General features: G+C 38.4%; 1 non-coding gene across 1 annotated transcript; it reads right to left on the reverse strand.

Annotated features, from left to right (window-relative positions):
* Positions 1-18827: 18827 nt before the first annotated feature.
* On the reverse strand, positions 18828-18935 carry LOC124521412 (U6 spliceosomal RNA). The gene has a single exon (XR_006964507.1). It is a non-coding gene; the product is annotated as a U6 spliceosomal RNA (small nuclear RNA).
* Positions 18936-19990: the final 1055 nt, after the last annotated feature.

Consider the following 19990-nt stretch of genomic DNA (forward strand, 5'->3'; position numbering starts at 1 on the left):
CAAACTAATACAGCCACTCTGGAAGACAGTACAGAGATTCTGCAAAAAGTTAAAAATAGAACTAGCCTACAGCCCAGCAATTGCACTACTAGGTATTTACTCAAAGAATACAAAAATAAATTTGAAGGAATACATGCACCCCAATGTTTATAGCAGCATTATCTATAATAGCCAAACTATGGAAACAGTCCAAGCATCCATTAATTGATGAATGGATAAAGAAGATGTGATATATATATTCTATATAACAGAATATATATTATATTACACACACACACACACACATATATATATATAAAACAGAATATTACTTAGTCCTAAAAAAGAATGAAATCTTAGCATTTGCAATGATGTGAATAGAGCTAGAGAGTATTATGCTAAACAAAATAAGACAGTCAAAAAAAGACAAATGCCATATGATTTCACTTATACATGGAATTTAAGACACAAAACAAATAAGCACAGGGGAAAAAAGGGAGAGAGAGAAACAAACCAACCAAGAAACAGACTCTTAACTATAGAGAACAACCTGAGAGTTACCAGAGGCAATGTGTGTAGGGCAATGGGTTAAATAGGTGATGGGCATTAAGGTATGCACGTGTTGTGATGAACACCAGATGCTGTATGGAAATGTTGAATCACTGAATTGTACACCTGAAACTAATATTATACTTGATGTTAACTAATGGAATTTGAATAAAACTTAAAAAAAAAACTAAAAAAAAAAAAAAAAAAAGAACAGATCAATGAAACCAGGAGCTGGTTCTTTGAAGAGATCAGCAAAATTGACAAACCTTTAGCCAGATTCATCAGGAAAAAAAAAAGAGGCAGTATTCAAATAAGCAAAATCAGAAATGAAAGAGGAGAAATACAACTGACACCACAGAAATACAAAGGATTATAAAACAGTATTATGAAAAACTATATGCCAGCAAATTGAATAATCTAGAAGTAATGGATAAATACCTAGAAACTTATAACCTCCCAAAACTGAATCATGAAGAAATAGAAAATCTGAACAGACCAATTACCAGCAAAGAAATGGAATCAGTAATCAAAAAACTCCCAACAAACAAGGTCAAGGACCAAATGGCTTCACATGGGAATTCTACAAAACGTTTATTATTTTTTTAATCTACAAAACATTTAAAGAAGAGTTAATACCTATTCTTCTCAAACTATTCCAAAAAACACAAGAGGAAGGAAAGCTTCCAAATTCATTCTTTGGTGCCAGCATTTACCCTGATACCAAAACCAAATAAAGATACCATCAAAAAAGGTAACTACAGGACAATATCTCTGATGAACATAGATGCAAAAATCTTCAATGAAATATTAGCAAGCCAAATCCAACAATATATATATGAAAAATCATTCACTATGATCAAGTGGGATTTATTCCCAGGATGCAAACGTGGTTCAATACTCACAAATCAATCCACGTGATACATCACATCAGTAAGAGAAAGGATAAAAACCATATGATCATTTCAGTACATGCCGAAAAAGCATTTGGCAAAGTACAACATCCATTCGTCATAAAAAACCCACAATAAAGTAGGTTTAGAGGGACCATAACTAAATATAATAAAGGCCATGTATGAAAAACCCACAGCTAACATCATATTCAATGGTGAAAACCTGAGAGCTTTTCCCCTAAAATCAGGAAAAAGACAAGAATGTCCACTCACCACTTTTATTCAATATAGTACTGGACGTCCTAGCCACAGCAATCAGCCAAGAAGAAGAAATAAAAGGTATTCAATTTGGTAAGGAAGAAGCAAAACTTTAGCTATTTGCAGATGACATGATACTATATATAGAACACCCTGAAGACCCACCCAAAAAACTACTAGAACTGATAAATGAATTCAATAAAGTTGTAGGATACAAAATCAATATACAGAAATCCATTGCATTTCTATACACTGATAACGAAGTACCAGAAAGAGAAATTAAGAAAGCAGTCCCATTTATAACTGCACCAAAAAATAATTAAAAACCTAGGAATAAACTTAACCAAGGAGGTAAAAGACCTGTACTCCGAAAACTATAAAACATTAATGAAAGAAATTGAAAGACATTACATGCTCATTGACTGGGAGAACAAATATTGTTAAAATGTCCACACTACCCAAAGCAATCTACACATTTGATGAAACTCCTATCAAAATACCAATAGCATTTTTTATAGAACTAGAAGAAATAATCTTAAAATTTGAATGGAGCCACAAATCCTGAGTAGCTAAAGCAATCTTAAAAAAGAATAACAATGGAGGTATCAGAAACCTAGATTTCAAGACATACTACAAAGCTGTAGTAATCAAAAACAGTTTGGTACTGGCACAAAAACAAACACACAGATCAACAGAACAGAATAGAGAGCCCAGAAATAAACCCACAATTATATGATAGTTTATTTTCAACAAAGGTATCAAGAATATGCAATGGGAAAAGACAATCTCTTCAACAAATGGTGTTGGGAAAATGGAACAGTTACAAGCAAAAGAATGAAACTGGACCACTTTCTTACACCATATGAAAAAATAACTCAATGGTTTAAGGACCTAAATGTGAGACCACAAAAAGCCTAGAAGAGAGAACAGGTAGTAATTTCTCTGACATTAGCCATAAAAACATTTTTCTAGATATATCTCCACAGACAAGGGAAACAAAACAAAGATAAACCATTGGGACTACATCAAAATAAAAACCTCCTTCACAGCAAAGGTAAACAACCAACAAAGCTAAAAGTCTACTGAATAGGAGAGGACATTTGCAAATGACTTATTTGATAAGGGGCTGGTATCCAAAATATATAAAGAACATATAAAACTCAACATCCAAAAACAAATAATCCAATCAAAAATGGGCAGAAGACATAAATAGATATTTCTCCAAACAAGACAGATGGCCAACAGACACATGAAAAGATGTTCAACATTACTCATCATCAAGGAAATGGAAATCAAAACCACAACAAGATATCACCTGACACCTGTCAGAATGGCTAAAATCAACAACCCAAGAAACAATAGGTGTTGGCAAGGATGTGGAGAAAAGGGAACCCTCTAGCACTGTTGGTGAGAAAACAAACTGGTGCAGCCACTGTACAAAACAGTATATAGGTTCCTCAAAAACTTATAAGTAGAACTACCATATGATCCAGTAATTCCACTACTGGGAATTTACCCAAAGAATATGAAAACATTAATTTGAAAAGATGTATATTCCCCTGTGTTTACTGCAGTATTATTTGCAATAGCTAAATTATGGATGCAGCCCAGTGTCCATTGATAGATGAATGGATAAAGAAAATGTGTGTATTATATATATATTATGGAATATTACTCAGCCATAAAAAATAATGAGATCTTGGGATGCCTGGCTGTCTCAGTTGGTTAAGTGCCCGACTTCAGCTCAGGTTATGATCTCATAGTTCGTGAGTTTAAGCCCTGCATAGGGCTCTGTGCTGACAGCTCAGAGACTGAAGCCTGCTTCAGATTCTGTGTCTCCCTCTCTCTCTCTGCCCTGCCCCTACTCATGCTCTGTCTCTCTCATTCTTTCAAAAATAAATAAACATTAAAAAATAAAATAAATAAAGTAAAAAGAGAATGAGATCTTTCCATTTGTGACCACATGGAGATATATATATATATATATATATATATATATATATATATAATGGAATATTAACTATAAAAAAGAATGAGATCTTGGCATTTGTGACAACATGAATGGACCTAGAGAGTATTATGCTAAATGAAATAAGTCAGACAGAGAAAGACAAATACCATATGATTGCACTTACATATGGAATCTCAAAAATAGAACAAATGAATAAATAAACAGAAAGAGACTCATAAATACAGAGAGCAAACTGGTGTTGCCAGAGAGGAGAAGGCGGGGGGGGATGGGCTAAATAGGTAAAGGAGAAGAGGTATAAACTTTCAGTTATAAAATAAATAAGTCATGGAGGTGAAAAGTACAGCATAGGGAATATAGTCAGTGACATTGTAGTAATGTTGTATGGTGACAACTGATAACTGCATTTACTGTAGTGAGCATTGCATAACATACAGAGTTGTCAAATCACTATGTTGTACACTCAAAACTATATATATATATATGTGTGTGTGTGTGTGTGTGTGTGTATGTGTGTGTATATATACATATATGTGTGTGTGTGTGTGAACTGTACTTCAGTAATAAAAAGTTTTGAAATAGTATGCAAATATAGTCTACCACACTGTCAAGCATATACTTATATTCCCAAATAATTTTTCCTAGTTGTCTAATGTATATAGGATTTGTCTTTTCAGTTTAGTTACATCTAGTAATTATATTAATAACTACTTATTTAATACCTGTATTTACACAAGCCACTTTGTAAACATACAATACAATAATACATGTTAAAAATTTTAGGGTTATTTTCTCCCTGAGAACCAATCCCATAACCTCAATTTGTTTCTTATTTTTAGTTATGCCCCACAGCACTAGAATGCACAGATACACAGTGAGCAATCAATAATTCATTACAATATTAGTTAATAAAGTAAATGAGGGATTTAAGGTTTACCACAAGCAAATGATAGGGAAAACTCATGATCAACCTAAAAGACTAGAATGCTTGGAAATCACCTGTTTGAGGAATTTAATAAATCAACCATGAAATGTCAAAGGGAAAAAAGATCTTCATTTTTTAGCTCCTTGGGTCACCCTAGACCTCCAAGAGGTCCATGTATCAATCTACTTGATATGTAGAAAATAAAATAAAACAAATAAGTAAACCCAAATTTCCCCTCCTGCCTGAAAATAACATACGTGAAGGATGGTGGAAACCTAGAATGTGATGTTTTCCATGTTTACATTGACATAGACCCAATGCGGAAGTGGTTAGTTGATTTAGGATTAGTAAAGCTAAGGAAATCAGGAAGGAATCAGTTCCCCTGCTCAGAATTTGGTTTCTAGAGACTCCTCTTAGAAGTCATGATAGTCTTCTCTGAAAATACTTCCTTTTGAATCAATTGCATTTTGAAAAATAGAAAGCTGTAACAGAAAAAGGATGGGATGAATGTGAGTTAATGAGGGAACAATCATTCACTAAGCACCAAGTACTTCTCAAGTTCTTTGCTCTGTACTTTGTGCATGCTATCGCAACTAGTCTGGACAGCACCTTATACACAAGAAAGTTGAAGTTCTGGGAAGTGAAATAACTTGTTCCAAGTCACCCAGTGGCTATGTCAGTCTCCTAACCAAGGTCAGTCTGAGCAGAGAGACAAAGTTCTCTCCCCAATATTAAGTTACCAATCCAACTCAACAAATAGCTATTGAGCTCTTGTGTCCAGCACTGTTCCAGCACCAGAAACATGGCATGGAACACAAAGTCACTGTCTTTGAAAAGTCTACATTCTAGGGATTTCCAAATCATCATTCAGGATATTTAGGATCATTTAAGATATCTCTAGAATGTCTAGAGAGACACTGAGAAAGGAATGACAATGCTATCCAAGTTTTAAGTCAATCAGAACTCCACCCAGAGATTTATTTTTTTCATTTAAAAAAATTTTTAATTTTATTTTAGAGATGAGGGAAGGGGCAGAGGGAAAGAGAGAATCTTAAGTAGGCTCTACCCTCAGCACAGAGCCCAACATGGGACTCGATCCCACGACCCTGGGATCATGACCTGAGCTGAAATCAAGAGCCAGACACTCAACTGACTGAGCCACCCAGGGGTCCGTGTATTCATTTTTATAGGGCTCTCTAGAACCAGAGTAACTTTTTTCCTTTATTTCAAAATCAATGAAGGGCAGAGAGGATATGCAGACACTGATGATATTTGAAAGGATCTGATTAATATTTCATAGATGTTAATTTCATGATTCATCAGCTACTACTATTACTCCACAATGCCAAACTGTATTATATACCAGGAGACACCAGGGTGCAGTTTGGTAATTATTTCTTGTGTCATATTTAATAAAAGAAGTCATATTCTCCATTCCACACAGACACTCCATGTAGCTGCAATTGCAATTCTTATCCTGGCCTTTCTTTGACCCCCAAATTTCTAAAGCCTTTGGAGAAGAATTTAGACTGGCCCAAACTATAAAGAAAATTGAATTTAGCAACTCATTTCCAAGAATCTCCAAAGTTTGTTTATATAGTTGAGCAATGTAAAATCATTCTTGAATATCAAACAGAAAACTTCTACATCCACAATTTTTCCCTTTAAAGACAGAATAAAAATATACCAGAGATTGTCTTGAGATTTGGTATCACGTTGACCTAAAGATTCAGGTAAACATGAACCCTAAAACAATTTTGGATCTACTTTGACCTCAGCAATAAGGAGAAGTCTTTGCATTGGAATGAGAAAATTAGCAATTTTGAGTGTGACCTTATATTGTCAACATTTTGACCAAGACCAATGTTACAGAAAATATTACCATCTTATTTCTTGTTTGTTCCAGTCCCTTCCCAGGTGCCTCCTAAAGAACATTTCTAAAAGTGAACCACATGGAGATTTGGGGGCAGCCGGAAGTACCTTTACTCACTTGTAGTTTTAATAAATATTTTTTTTAGTCTAGACACATTCTTGCCATGCCAAAAAAAAAAAAAATTCAGAGGTTTAAATGTTGAAGTTCTTACCCTTAGTAAATGTTAAATAAAAAGAAATTCTCTTCTCTGTCTCACTATCCCAGCTAGTCAAGATTGTTTCAATAACTCATCCTCTCCCCAGAAATACTCAGAAGTACACACAGACTAGGGACCAAAGTCATAACTATAAATGGAAGTTATTGACCTAGTCTTGGTTTTGTAGGGTTATTAGGAGACTACATTATGCACAAAAAATAGAAGACAATGGGAGAAAGGGAGGCACAGAGTTTTCATATGTTACAAAAGAACACGGGAGATGGACAGAAATTGGACGAACAGGAGGGAGAGAAGAAACTATCACTAGAAGGAAACACTGTTTAGGAAATTATTATTGGGAAACTGAAATGAATTATTCCAAACCTTCCCTTTTCCTTGAAGCATTTAGCATCACTGCCTTATACAATTATTCTAAGAACTTACATACTGGCATTTAAAAATTACAAAAAGAAAAAGAAAACCTTCACATACCTAAGTACTTCTTTCCATTGATTTAAAAAAAAAATCTTTATCTCTGAAACAGTTTAAGGGTCATAAAGAACTATAAAACTCGTAGGGCTACCCATGTACCCTCCACCCAGCTTCCCCAACAATAAGATGTTACGTGACCTTAGCACATTTTCAAAACCAGGATATTGATGTTGTTCAATATTATTAACTCAGGTATAGATCTTATTCAGATTTCACAGATTTTATGTACACTTTTTTCTTTTTTTCCTTTCCTTTTCTTTTTCTGGCCTATGAAGTTTTATCACATGTGTAGATTCAGATAATCAACACTTCAATCAGGATCTAGAATGGTTCCATCACTACGGAGAAACTTCCATCCGTAATTGTCACACCCTTCCTCCAGCCGCAACCCCAGGCAACTACCAGTCTGTTCTCATTTGGAGGATGTTATATAATCACACAATATATAACCCTTTGAGATTGGCTTTTTGAACATGTCCTTAAGATCCATCCTTTACGTTGATTTTTAAAGCTCCTGTTAAGCAAAACTATTTTTTTAATTTAAAAAAAATTTATTTTTTTTGAGAGAGAGAGAGAGAGTGCATGCGTGTATGCACAAGTGGGGGAGGGGCAGAAAGAGAGGGAGACAGAGAATCTGAAGCAGACTCCAGGCTCTGAGCTGTCAACACAGACTCCAACGTCAGGCTGGAACCCACAAACAGCAAGATCCTGACCTGAGCTGAAGTCAGACACTTAACTGACTGAACCCCTGAGGTGCTCCATGTTAAGCAAAACTTAAAATAAAACCAACATACCTTATGATCAAAACTGGGGATCAGTGGGGAGTGGGCATTCAGAATAATCAGTGTTTTGTTTTGTTTTTGTTTTAAAGAGACAGCATGGTTGCATGGAATGGACTGCAGACCTGTCAATGGCGTTACTTTTCAGAGCAGATAAAGAAGAAAGGGCTCTGGAGACTTGAAGCACCTTACTTTGGCCTCCCTAAAACTATGACATTCAGATCACTGGGACTATACATGCATTTTGGGTATTTGCTCAAACAGTGTTACTGTGTGTGGAGAGCAGACCAAAGTTTTGGAGATAAAATTTGCATTGAGAACCAATTTCACAGAATCCTGAGCTTGACCAAATACCAATTACTAGAATATTTCTGTGTCTGTAATTAGGAACCCCATGAAAAGTAGCAGATTTTCACAACCATTTCCACAATTAATAAAGTGGCACGTCTGCAGAGTTTCTATTAAAATATGTTTATTACTTCTCTCTGAATTTTAAATGCTTGGATTTTAAGTGTTAAATGTAAAAATCTGCATGAGGCTAAATTTTATATAAGTTGAGTCAATTCCTCATAGCAGAAAAAGTATTTGTGGTCATTATACAAGTTTGCAGAGTAAAAAACAATTCAGATAAATGGACTTTCTGAAGGGTACTTTTTAGCATCAAAACAGTTTCACAAGTATGATAGAAAGTTATATCTAGGAACAACTGGATTGGTATTTAAATATATGTAAATAGGAGTGTCCTGCTAAGCCACTGTAGCACCAAAGGGCAGCTTTGAGTTTCATAGGCTCCGTAACTCATTCTGTCAGTATATTTGGCCTTGGGCCTGAACCACCTGTTCTGAGGACGCACAGCTTCTGAGCTCTTTACCTGGTCTTCTGTTGATGACCTCACTTTGTCTTTCAGACTTCCTGTTACAACCTTGGCATTGATGTCTGGGGCTCCCCTAAGTGGACTCCTGCCTTGAAAGGACCCAGACTTTATGATGATACAACACCTCAGGTGGAACTTTTACAGACCCTCAAGCTGTACTAGCAGAGGCCAGCGCTTTCTGTCAGGACAGACAGACCATCTTCCAAGTCCAATTTATAAATCACCACCTTTCTGCACATGCCCAGGTGGCAAAGATGCTCTGCACAGTGCAGCTGGGCAACTCCTTTCCTAAACCATCAAGCCCAGTGATTTAAAGGAGGCCTCAACAACAGGGCAGATATTCAGGGGGTCAACCCCGCAGCAGGAATGGGGATCTCACTGGGCTATGGAAGTGAAGGATGTACCCAGAGGGCAGGCTGTTAGGGATAACTGCCATTCTAGAAGGCAGGCAGGCCACAAAGAGGTACAGTAAGCCACATGGGGTGGTAGTTCCAGCAGCACAGAGCTTGAGGCAATGAGGAACTGGAAATAGCAACATGGTGGAGAGATCGAGGCAGTGGTTACATCAGGAAAATTTGGAAAGATTACCAAGCTGCAGTAAGGGAGTGAAGCAGTGCCCCTGTTATTGGCACTGAGCAAATTTTGAGTTGGAACACAGGAATAACCTAAGGAAGGGAAAGGAAATGGCATTGAAATTGATAGCCTACCGAACTAGGTGCTTTAAGATTGAGATCTCACTTACTCCCACATCAACCAAAGTAGGAGTCATAATTTCCATTATACAGAAGAAAAAAATGAGGTTCAAAGATGCTAACTAGTTTTGTCGTAATCATGTGGTGACATGGAAGGGGCGGTAGTCAGGATCTGAACTCTGGACAACCTGACTCCAAAGATATTGTTGCTATATTCACACTGTCATTTGTCATAATTGTTATTATTTAATGTGAAACATTTGAGAACACAGCCCCCTATGCAGATCTCCTGTCATTTATTTTTTCCTCTTTAAATAATATTGTGCCATAAATTAGAGACTTCAAAAAAAAATAGTCTAAATTCACCTCCAGTGGCTGTGAGAAGGGGAGGAGAGTCAGACCTGTCTGGGAATTTGTGTTTGGAGGTAGCCAAGAGGAAAAGAGACCTCAGCTTCTGGGGTGTCTCCAGAGGACAGAGGTAGACCAAAAGCAAAGACCAAAACTTGAAGCATGGAGCCAATGTGTTTGGTGATTCCAGGTGGAGTTCAGGAAATGGGACTCCTCAAAGAACTTTTCTCAGCATCCCATAGTATCTACAGACACACAACAGAGACAGATGGCTCTAACAGGGGCCAGCTTCAACCCGAAGAAACTGGGAGGAGAATATGTAAACATATACATTTTGGGGTACAAATATCCATTGCAATTCTCTTGATTTTTTAAATTTATACTTTATAAAGTATAAGGACACTTTTAAGAAAAATGAAAATAACATAACTTAAATGAATCTCCAATTTTCTCCTAAATTTCATCTTTATAATAAGAATATTTTATGTATTTATATAATAGAAATATTTTCAAGAAGGAATAATCAGACATATATCATTTCAGTTTTGATAAAGGTCAACACTGGAAGGTCTAGGCAACATAAATTTTTAATTCAAGGCTGAAGTTTATTTGGTATTTCAGAGCACCACCTGGTGGATGAATTAACAATAGCAGCCCAAAACAAAAGTCCGTCAAAATGGCTCTGAAACAAAGGGTAATGGAACCTATGATGCTCATTCCTTCTCTTTTCTTTTCTTTCTACTTTGGCTCTCATTCTTTTTTTTTTTTCCTCTTCTTTTCATTTCCTATCCAATCTCGCCTGCCTCTGTTTACACTTTAAGCTTGTCCATGCCACCTCTCTGTATTGCCGAGTCCTCCAAGTGGCTAAGAAGCTTGCTTACTTATTCCTGATTTAATAAAATCTAAGAAGTTTCTAAAATTCCAGTAGAAAGGCAAATATATTTGAAGTTGCAAAATTGGACTTTCTTCCAGAGACTGTATCTTTCTACCCAGGGGTTTGTGTTTCTCCAAAGGAGGGGTTTTTGTTTGACTGGTCTACACAGAAACAATCATTCTAATGAAACCCCTCTTTCATAATTTATGTGTACATAATGACAAAAGTTGACTCATTTAGAGTATGTTAGCCTGTTATTCTGATCCAGCAGCCAATGGCTTCTGAGAAAGAGAAGACTGGTGTAGAGCAACCTTCTTAAAGGTCTCTGATCTCAAATGACCCACAATATGAATGAGTGGAACAAGACAGTTCAGAGATATCAAGGAATCATAGACTGGGGACCTGGAAACCTCATGACTTGTCCTTAAGGATATACATTATTCTAATGCAATCAGTTCTTCCAGTTTTTAAAAATAAGCCAATGGGGTGCCTGGGTGGATCAGTCGGTTAAGTGTCCAACTCTGGATTTCAGCTCAGATCATGATCTCAGTTTCTGGGATCAAGCCCCACATTGCGCTCTGTGCTCACAGCACGGAGCCTCCTTGGGATTCTGTCTCTCCCTCTCTCTCTGCCCCTTCCCTGGTCATGTGCACATACTCTCTCTCTCTCAAAATAAATAAAATGACGCCTTAAAAAAAAGTTGTGGGAATTTGCAAATAATGCTTCAATAAACATGGAGGTACATATACCTTTCCAAATTAGTGTTTTCATTTTCTTTGATGAATGGATAAAGAGGATATGATACACACACACACAGAGGACTATTACTCAGCCATAAAGAAAGAATGAATCTTGCCGTTGGCAACAACATGGATAGAGCTAGAGGGTATAATGCTAAGTGAAATAAGTCAGTCAGAGAAAGAGAATACCATATTATTTCACTCATACATGTAACTTAAGGAATAAATAAAATGAACAAAGGAAAAAGAGACAAACAAAAAAGAGACCCTTAATTACAGAGAACAAACTGATGGCTGTCAGAGGGGAAGTGGGCAGGGGGCAGCAGGGAGATGGGTGAAACAGATGAAGGAGATTAAGAATACACTTATTGCAATGAGTACTGAGTAACTTAAGGAATTGTTGAAGCATTGTAGTGTACACCCAAAACTAATACAATACTGTAGATTGATTATACCTGAATGTTAAAATAAATTTTATTTGTTAAATGTTTATTGATTTATTTTAAGAGAGAGAGAGAGAGAGCATGCATGCAAGAATGGGGGAAGGGCAGAGAGAAGGAGAGAGAGACTCCCACGCAGGCTCCACACTGTCAGCACAGAGCCCATCTCGGGGCTTGATCCCACAAACCGTGAGATCATGACTTGAGCAGAAATCAAGAGTCAGACGCTTAACTGACTGAGCCACCCAGATGTCCCTAAAGATATATTAAAAAAAAAAAAAAAAGGTTTGGGAATTTGGACTTCATTCACTTGATGACAGAATATGAATAAGTAAGCAGTCTGCTTACTTACTGAAATCTACCCCAGACCCTGAACAAACCGCTTTTACAATGCCTAAGCACTGCTGCCACCTCTCAATCAGCAAGCCCATGCCATGTGCCCCTGTTACTTCACACAGTCAGATTACAGGTTCGTGGAGAGTTAGGATGTCCTGGAAATGGCCTTTCATCCCTATGACTGTCCATGTGCCTTGAAATAACCTGAGGTTCAGACTTGGGCTCCAACTAGAAACAGTGTAGTAGAGCTGGGAAGAACAGCTGTGAGGCTTATGGGCTTGAAGTTTGCACTGCATTTGCAAACAAATTCATGCGTAAATTTAAAAATATATGTAAGTTAAAAATACCTTAAGTCCAATTTTGGCCATCTTACCTTACAACAAAGCTTCGTCATCTACACACCTACTGGGGCAACCAGAGGCACTTTACTGCTAATTGATTTAGAAAAGATGCTGACACCATTTACACATTCTAAAGAGAAAAATATGACCTTCCTTCTTCAGAGTTCTCTGGGAAACAGTGCAGGGTTTTGTTGTTGTTTTGTTTTGTTTTGACATGGAAAAACTCAGAGGATGTAACAGTGATATTTTAATAACAAACTTCATGGCCAAAAAGACTTGGAGAATGTCTATCTGCTCAGGCTTTCATGACAGACTACCATAGATGGGGCGGCTTAAACAAAAGAAATTTATTTCATCACTGTATCAGAAGTTAGAAGTCCAAGATCGAGGTGCCGGCTGATTCAGGGTCCGGTGAGGATTCTCATCCTGGCTTGCGGACAGCCACCATCTCACCATGCCCTTACGTGGTCTTTCCTCATTGCATGCATGTGGAGAGAGAGGGGGCGCAAGCAAGCCCTCTGCTGTCATTTCTTGGAAGACATTATTCCTATTGGATCAGGGCCTCACCCTTATGACCTGATTTAACTTTACTTCCTGCAAAGTCCCATCTTCAAATACAGGTGCACTGGGGGTTAGGACCAACATATAAATTTGGTGGGAGATACACAAGCATTCAGCCCGTAACAAAGAAGCTGTACTGTATGTCTGTATCATTTGCATTGTATCTTGAAACTAAAATAAGTAAAACATCTCCTTTTTAAAAATGATAAATTCTAATGTTGGATTTTAAAAAACTGCTTATTTTGAGAGAGAGAGAGAGAGAGAGAGAGATTGAGGGGAGCAGAAGAAGAGAGAGAGAGAGAGAGAGAGAGAGAACGCGCACACAGAACGTGACGCTGGGCTCGAACCCACAAACTGTGAGATCAGGACCTGAGCCAAAATTGAGTCAGACGGTTAACTGACTGAGCCCCCCAGGCACCCGAGATTTTTTGTTTTAGCCAAATTACTTTAAACCCCTTCCCCTGACCTACAGTCCTTTTAAACTCTAATAAGCACACTCAGTGTTTAATTTTTACATTTACTAGCCTCTCATAACATCTCAACTTAGTCTCTGAAACAATTATCCCTTTATTGTTAAATAATTCCCAAGTTTTAGCTTTCCACAGAACTCCAGGGAATTACTTACAATGTAAACAATAGGTATGGCTTTAGAAATCTGAGAAGTCCTCAATTTATAATTTCTACTTGGAGACTGGGCTCAGTAACATTCCAGACCTCTCGATTTTACCTTTGTTCTTTCGGAAATGGGCTCTCTGACGAAACAAATCTGGTTTTGAGGAATAACTTGTAATATTTTCAGTTAGTTGTAGTTTTTTTTTTTTAACTTTTTTTTTTTTAACGTTTATTTATTTTTGGGACAGAGAGAGACAGAGCATGAACGGGGGAGGGGCAGAGAGAGAGGGAGACACAGAATCAGAAACAGGCTCCAGGCTCTGAGCCATCAGCCCAGAGCCTAACGCGGGGCTCGAACTCACGGACCGCGAGATCGTGACCTGGCTGAAGTCGGACACTTAACCAACTGCGCCACCCAGGCGCCCCGAGTTAGTTGTAGTTTTTAAAATGGAATCCCTTTCTTTACTTTTTTGAAACAATACTGACAAATGCCCTCAGGTGCTGGACGTTAGTCAGTGGTCCTGTTCCTCCCGCTTCCAAGCCTTGCAGCCTTGTCTGTCTTACCCGTTGGCTGCAGCTGATTCACGGGCTGCTTATTCAAGGTTATACTGGTCTCATCAGATTTTTTTTTCCTCACCAGAATTCAGAGGAGAGACAGAGAAAGCCTAAGGCAATTAAGATACGGATGTTGGATTTAAACAGACTTGTCATTCCAAGGCACCACTGAGGGCGACTCGGACGAATTATATTCAAGACAGCAAAAGAAGCCAGCCCTCAGAAAGTAAGCAGAATGGAGCAGGTGTTCAGAGCAAAGCAAAGACAAGAGGCTCCTGCAACCTAGGAAGACTTTTCCATTATTCCCAGTTCTTATCCTCCTGAGTCTCCACTGTAGTTTAGGCAGACTTAGTGTGGAATCAGTTCTTTACTGATTTAACAATACAGTGCATTAATAGAAAACCTGAGGCTAGCAGATCAAGAGACAACTGCTGCTGGGAAGATAGTTTGTTACAGTTCCCAAGAGGAGTGGGCCACATGAGGAAGCACTGGGGTTGGTCATGAAGTCAGAAAGAAGGAGGAACTGTGGACAAGAGCCTCTATTGTGGGCTTCCATGGGAAGGAATTGTTGAGGCAGGTAAATGAGCACAGGATTATTTGAATAATTTCATCGGGCTGTGGGGCACAGGAGCTGTCCCTCGTTGTCTGGTATTTGGCCCTGGGCTCTTGAGGGCAAGTGTGAATGGCACAGAGTGTAAAAGCCTGATAAAGGGGATGCTTGGAGTGTGGACTCTGCATTGGTTGGTCTGTATTGGGAAAACATGCCCCTAGAGGGAGGACTCCTCCTAAGGAGGCTGGAGAGGGAATGAGGGATGCAGGAGGCCCAGACAAGGTGACTGAGGCTTATTATTGGGTTGCCCAGGACAAGGCATGTTCAGCATATGCATGTAGACCAGACAGATGTTAAAGTATAAAATTTACAGAAACTAGAAACATGGTTAATACACTTACATCCAAACATGCTCTTAAATAGGTTCAGGAACTAGTCCCAAGTTGCAGGGCTAATTAGAGGCAACACCAGGATGAAATAAGGCAAGTTCCCTGCATACATGCCACACTGCTTCTGTCACGCCTTCATTAAACTTGCAGCTGGACCGGGGTCTCCAGTCTCTTTGCAAGATAATATGAGGTGTGGGACCCAGACTCCACAGTAGCAAAAGCAGAACCCCACACAAAGAAGTTCCTGGAAGGGGAAAGAACTATCACTTTGGGGAGCAAACTTCCAAGCTAAAACAGCACTGTTCCCTTTAAGCAAGAACACAGAATTCACACTCACCCAGAACATCAATGGCTCACTTTTCACTTCTGTCATTTGGAATTGATATTACATATCATGGTATGGATAGTCTTTTGCAAAGAGACATAGTGGTTTTCCTGTTTCTAAGATACTATTAAGACTGTGATCTGAGTATGCCATTGTAGAATCAATAGCCCCTACCTCAAGATTGATAGGTGAAGCCACTGCTAAAAATGCCCTTTCACCTTGATTTTCCCCACACTGACTTCTGAATCTGGTGCACTTAGACACATTATGTCCCTTGCTCTCTACTCTCAGGCTCCCATTCTCTGTGCTACACATCTTGAGCCTTTACATAGTGCCTTTTTGGAACACTGATTGGACAATACATTTTTTGTGGCTGGTCTCCCCTTTTAGATGACAAACTTCCTACTGGCAAAGTATCCCAAATTTCCTTTTCTTCTCTTCTTCTGAGCCTTTATCCCCCATATAAATGTCTGGGCTATAAGAAGAAGGCATGGGCATAAATGAGCTATCAGAATATTACTATAACAAAATGGAAAACAAATGAAATTTAAAAATCAATCGAGCCGCTTTTAAGCTATATGGCTCTCCATTGGTTGGTGATTACTATCCTTGATTTTAAAAACGTTTCTACCTTTTGTCTTACAGCCTAGCTTAATTCAGGTACTTAATCGTAGGTAATGTAACATATGACTCGTCTTATATCAGTTGTGGTAAATACATGAATCATATGTAAATTAAAAGCATGATGATTTTTTGCCTCATTGGATGCATTTGCATCATGAAATCTTAAAATGAACAGTATTCTAAAGAGCACATATGCACATGTGCACGCACACAAAAATACGTTACTGTTTTTTTTAAATTTATTTAAATGTCTATTTATTTTGAGAGAGTGTGTGAGTAGGGGAGGGGAAGAGAGGAAGAGAGAGAATCCCAAGCAGGCTCCATGCTGCCAGCAAAAAGCCCAACATGGGGCTCGAACTCACGAACCATGAGATCATGACCTGAGCCAAAATCAAGAGTCAGACACTTAACAAACTGAGCCACCCAGATGCTCTGCCACTAGTTTTTGATAGATGACTGCACTGCCTGATTTGGTGGTATTCTAGGAATAGACAGAGCAGTAGAGAGAATAAGAAATCCAGAAATTGATGCAAACTCACAGAGTTTATGTACCTATTTTAATATTTTGACCTATGCTGTTCAATCATTCAATCATTCATTCATTCAACAAATATTTCTTGAATATGTGGTATTGGGCACTGTTTTAAATATTGATTGCAACAAAAAGAGATAAGACAGAATTGTCTTATGTCTTATGTCTTAATCTATGACATAGAGGACTGCACTAATATGTCCATTTATATATGAAGAACTAAGGGTAAAAGGGATATATGTTCTTGCCCAAATACATATAAGTAGTAAGAGATAATATTAGGATTTAGATCCACGTCTGTATGTCTTTAAGGCCCATGTATTTTTCAACTGCTGCTAATTTCCATCCCAGTAAGCATTTACAGGAGACTGCCCTAAATTTCAAATCAAAAATATCAAATGAATCTGTTAATGACTTTCCTTTAAACTGTAAGAACTGTCTACAGAAAATGTGTACCTTAGAGAACTGCATGTTTCCTTTTTTTTTTTTTTTTTAATGTTGATTTTTGAGAGAGAGAAAGAGTGTGAGCAGGGGAGGGGCAGAGAGAGGGAGACACAGAATCTGAAACAGACTCCGGGCTCTGAGCTGTCAGCACAGAGCTCAATGCAGGGCTCAAATCCACAAACTGTGAGATCATGACCTGAGCCGAATTCGGATGCTTAACTGACTGAGCCACCCAGGTGCCCCAAGAACTGCATGTTTCTTGATATTGTTTTTGTACTCTGCGCAAGAATACAGTAAAAAGCCTAAAAACAAAATTTAAAAGAATAAGTCTTTCCACACACACACATATATATACTATACATACACACACAGGGAAGACTATACATACACATTTACGAAGCAACCTTGTAAAGTCATTTGTTCTGTTTTTCCCTGGTCAAGTCACGGGACTTTAATTTTTTTTTAATATCATATACTTCTCCTGGAATAAACATTTATTTAAAAATAGTTCATTATTTATTTCATGAAATAAATTTCATGGCAGTAATAATTTCTTAAAGTTTATTTATTTTGAGAGAGAGAGGTAGAGCACACATGCATGCGTACATGCGCCAGGGAGGGGCAGAGAGAGAGAGGGAGAGAGAGACTCCCATGCAGTCTCTGTGCTTACACTGCACAGCTCAATGCAGGACTCAATCCCAAGACCGTGGGATCATGACCTGAGCTGAATTCAAGAGTCAGGTAACCAATAAGAGACTCTTAAATACAGAGAACAAACTGAGAGTTGATGGGGGTGGGGGGTTGGGAGTTTGGGGAGGTGGGGAAAATGGGTGATGGGCATTGAGGAGGGCATTTGTTGGGATGAGCACTTGGTGTTGTATGTAAGTGATGAATCACTAGAATCTACTCCCGAAGCCAACACTACACTGAATGTTAACTAACTTGAGAAAAAAAAAAAAAGTTGGGTGTTCAACCAACTGAGCCACCCAGGCACCCCAATGGCAATAATATTTTTAAAGTATTATTTCCATTTTCACTTAAAAATAAATGATAGTTCAGGTAGTTTTAATTTAAAAAAAAAAACTTTAAAAAAGACCATTTCTTAATTTTTAAATTATACAATTTTTGTCATATAAACAGTGGTGACATTATTAAGTTCCCTTCAAATAAGCTATTCTATTTCATAGATGATATTTTTCAACAAGCTGCACCATGCTACATAAAAAGGCAGTGGAGTACAAATGTATAAAACGATTTTTAAGGCAATAATCAGTTTTATCATATCTCCTAACACTGGAATAAAGCCAAATTTGTGCACTGAAGGTAAAGAAATATACTGTACATATAGTATTTTTTGGGATGTGTATATGCCAGTTAAAAACTGAATTCCAGCTAAAGACCAAAGCACAAGATATGAATAAAATAAAAAAAAATAACAATGAGTAAAAAGGAGTCTTTCTCTTCTGTTCAAACTGAAATCAAGGATTTTTTCCTCAGCTTTTTTTTCTCAGTGTTTCAATCTTGGTTATTAATAGTAGCATTTGCATTTCACAACTGAGTGCTAATTTCCAGAAACACCCTGAGACTTCCAGGGTTTAGCTGTGTACCTGTCAGGCAAGCCCAGGATATTCTGCAGTATCAAGTAACCTGAAAACTCTCAGTTTTTTATTGTGTGATTTTTTTAATATGGAACGTTTCGCGAATTTGTGTGTCATCTTTCTCAGGAGCTACACTAATCTTCTCTGTATCATTCCAATTTCAGTATATGTGTGGCCGAAGTGGGCACTCTCAGCAGTTTACAACAATGTTTATTTCTCGCTCACGTGCATATCCATCCTGGGTCAGCAATGATCTTTGCCCGCTCTTGGAATCACTGGCAACCTAAGCGGACAGAGGCTGCATCCCAACAGAGTCAGAGGAAGGGAGAAGAGCATGGAGAACTACGTACTGATTCTTAAGGCCTCTGCCCAGAAAGGACATACATCACTTCTGCTTACAGGTAATTGACCAAAGCAAATCACATGACCAAGACTGTATCAACAAGGTAGAGATGAACAATTCTTCCACCTTAAATGTTTATAAATAATACAGTCATCCACAAGCTCTAAAAATACCATGTGCATCATTTCATTTGGTCCTGATGACACCCCCTTGTGATACAAAGTGCAGGAAAGGGGGGGGGTGTGCTGCAAAACATTTCAGCAGAACCAACCCACCAATGTTCGCTGCTCCTGCAATTTCTCTTCTTCAACATCAGCCAACCGGATGAGCACAAAGGGTGGGACAAGGCCAGATCAAGGCTCTTTCCAAATTGCTCTGATGCCCACCAGCTTCATGCATCCTACTGCCCGCCTTTGGAGTGCTCCCAATTCCTTGTACTCTCTGCTATTCCTTGGAATGGAGTGGGTGGGTCAGGCTAGAGGGGCAATGACCAACAGGACAGAGCTGCGAGGGGACATAAGGAGGCACCAGGGTAGTGAAGCCTGGTCATCCAATCTGAAGACACGGAGCCACCAACAGAGTGCAGCTATGTCCCTGGAGACTGATGGATGTATTATACGATGAGAATGCAGGGTGCCTGTTCCAGGTGAAATCTTCAGGATAAATGTTAATAAATAATATGCTGTGATAGGTAATAGGAGTAGTAGACAAGAGCTTCCTAGTTGATAAAACTCAGTCAAGGGCTTTCAAGAGTTGTAAGCTCTTTGGTCTCCAAGAGGGGCTCTGGGTGACCCAGAGGTTGTTCCTGACCCAGATGTCAACATGCTCACTGCTTCCGCCACAATCATAGGTAGATTCCTCGCTTCTGGTGACTATGGTCACAAGACTTTTCCCTCCTAGAG

This window comes from Lynx rufus, unplaced genomic scaffold (genome assembly GCF_022079265.1).
Source record: "Lynx rufus isolate CCGP_SWC_20201006 ecotype Redwood Valley unplaced genomic scaffold, mLynRuf1.p SCAF_3, whole genome shotgun sequence".
Taxonomy (NCBI): domain Eukaryota; kingdom Metazoa; phylum Chordata; class Mammalia; order Carnivora; family Felidae; genus Lynx; species Lynx rufus.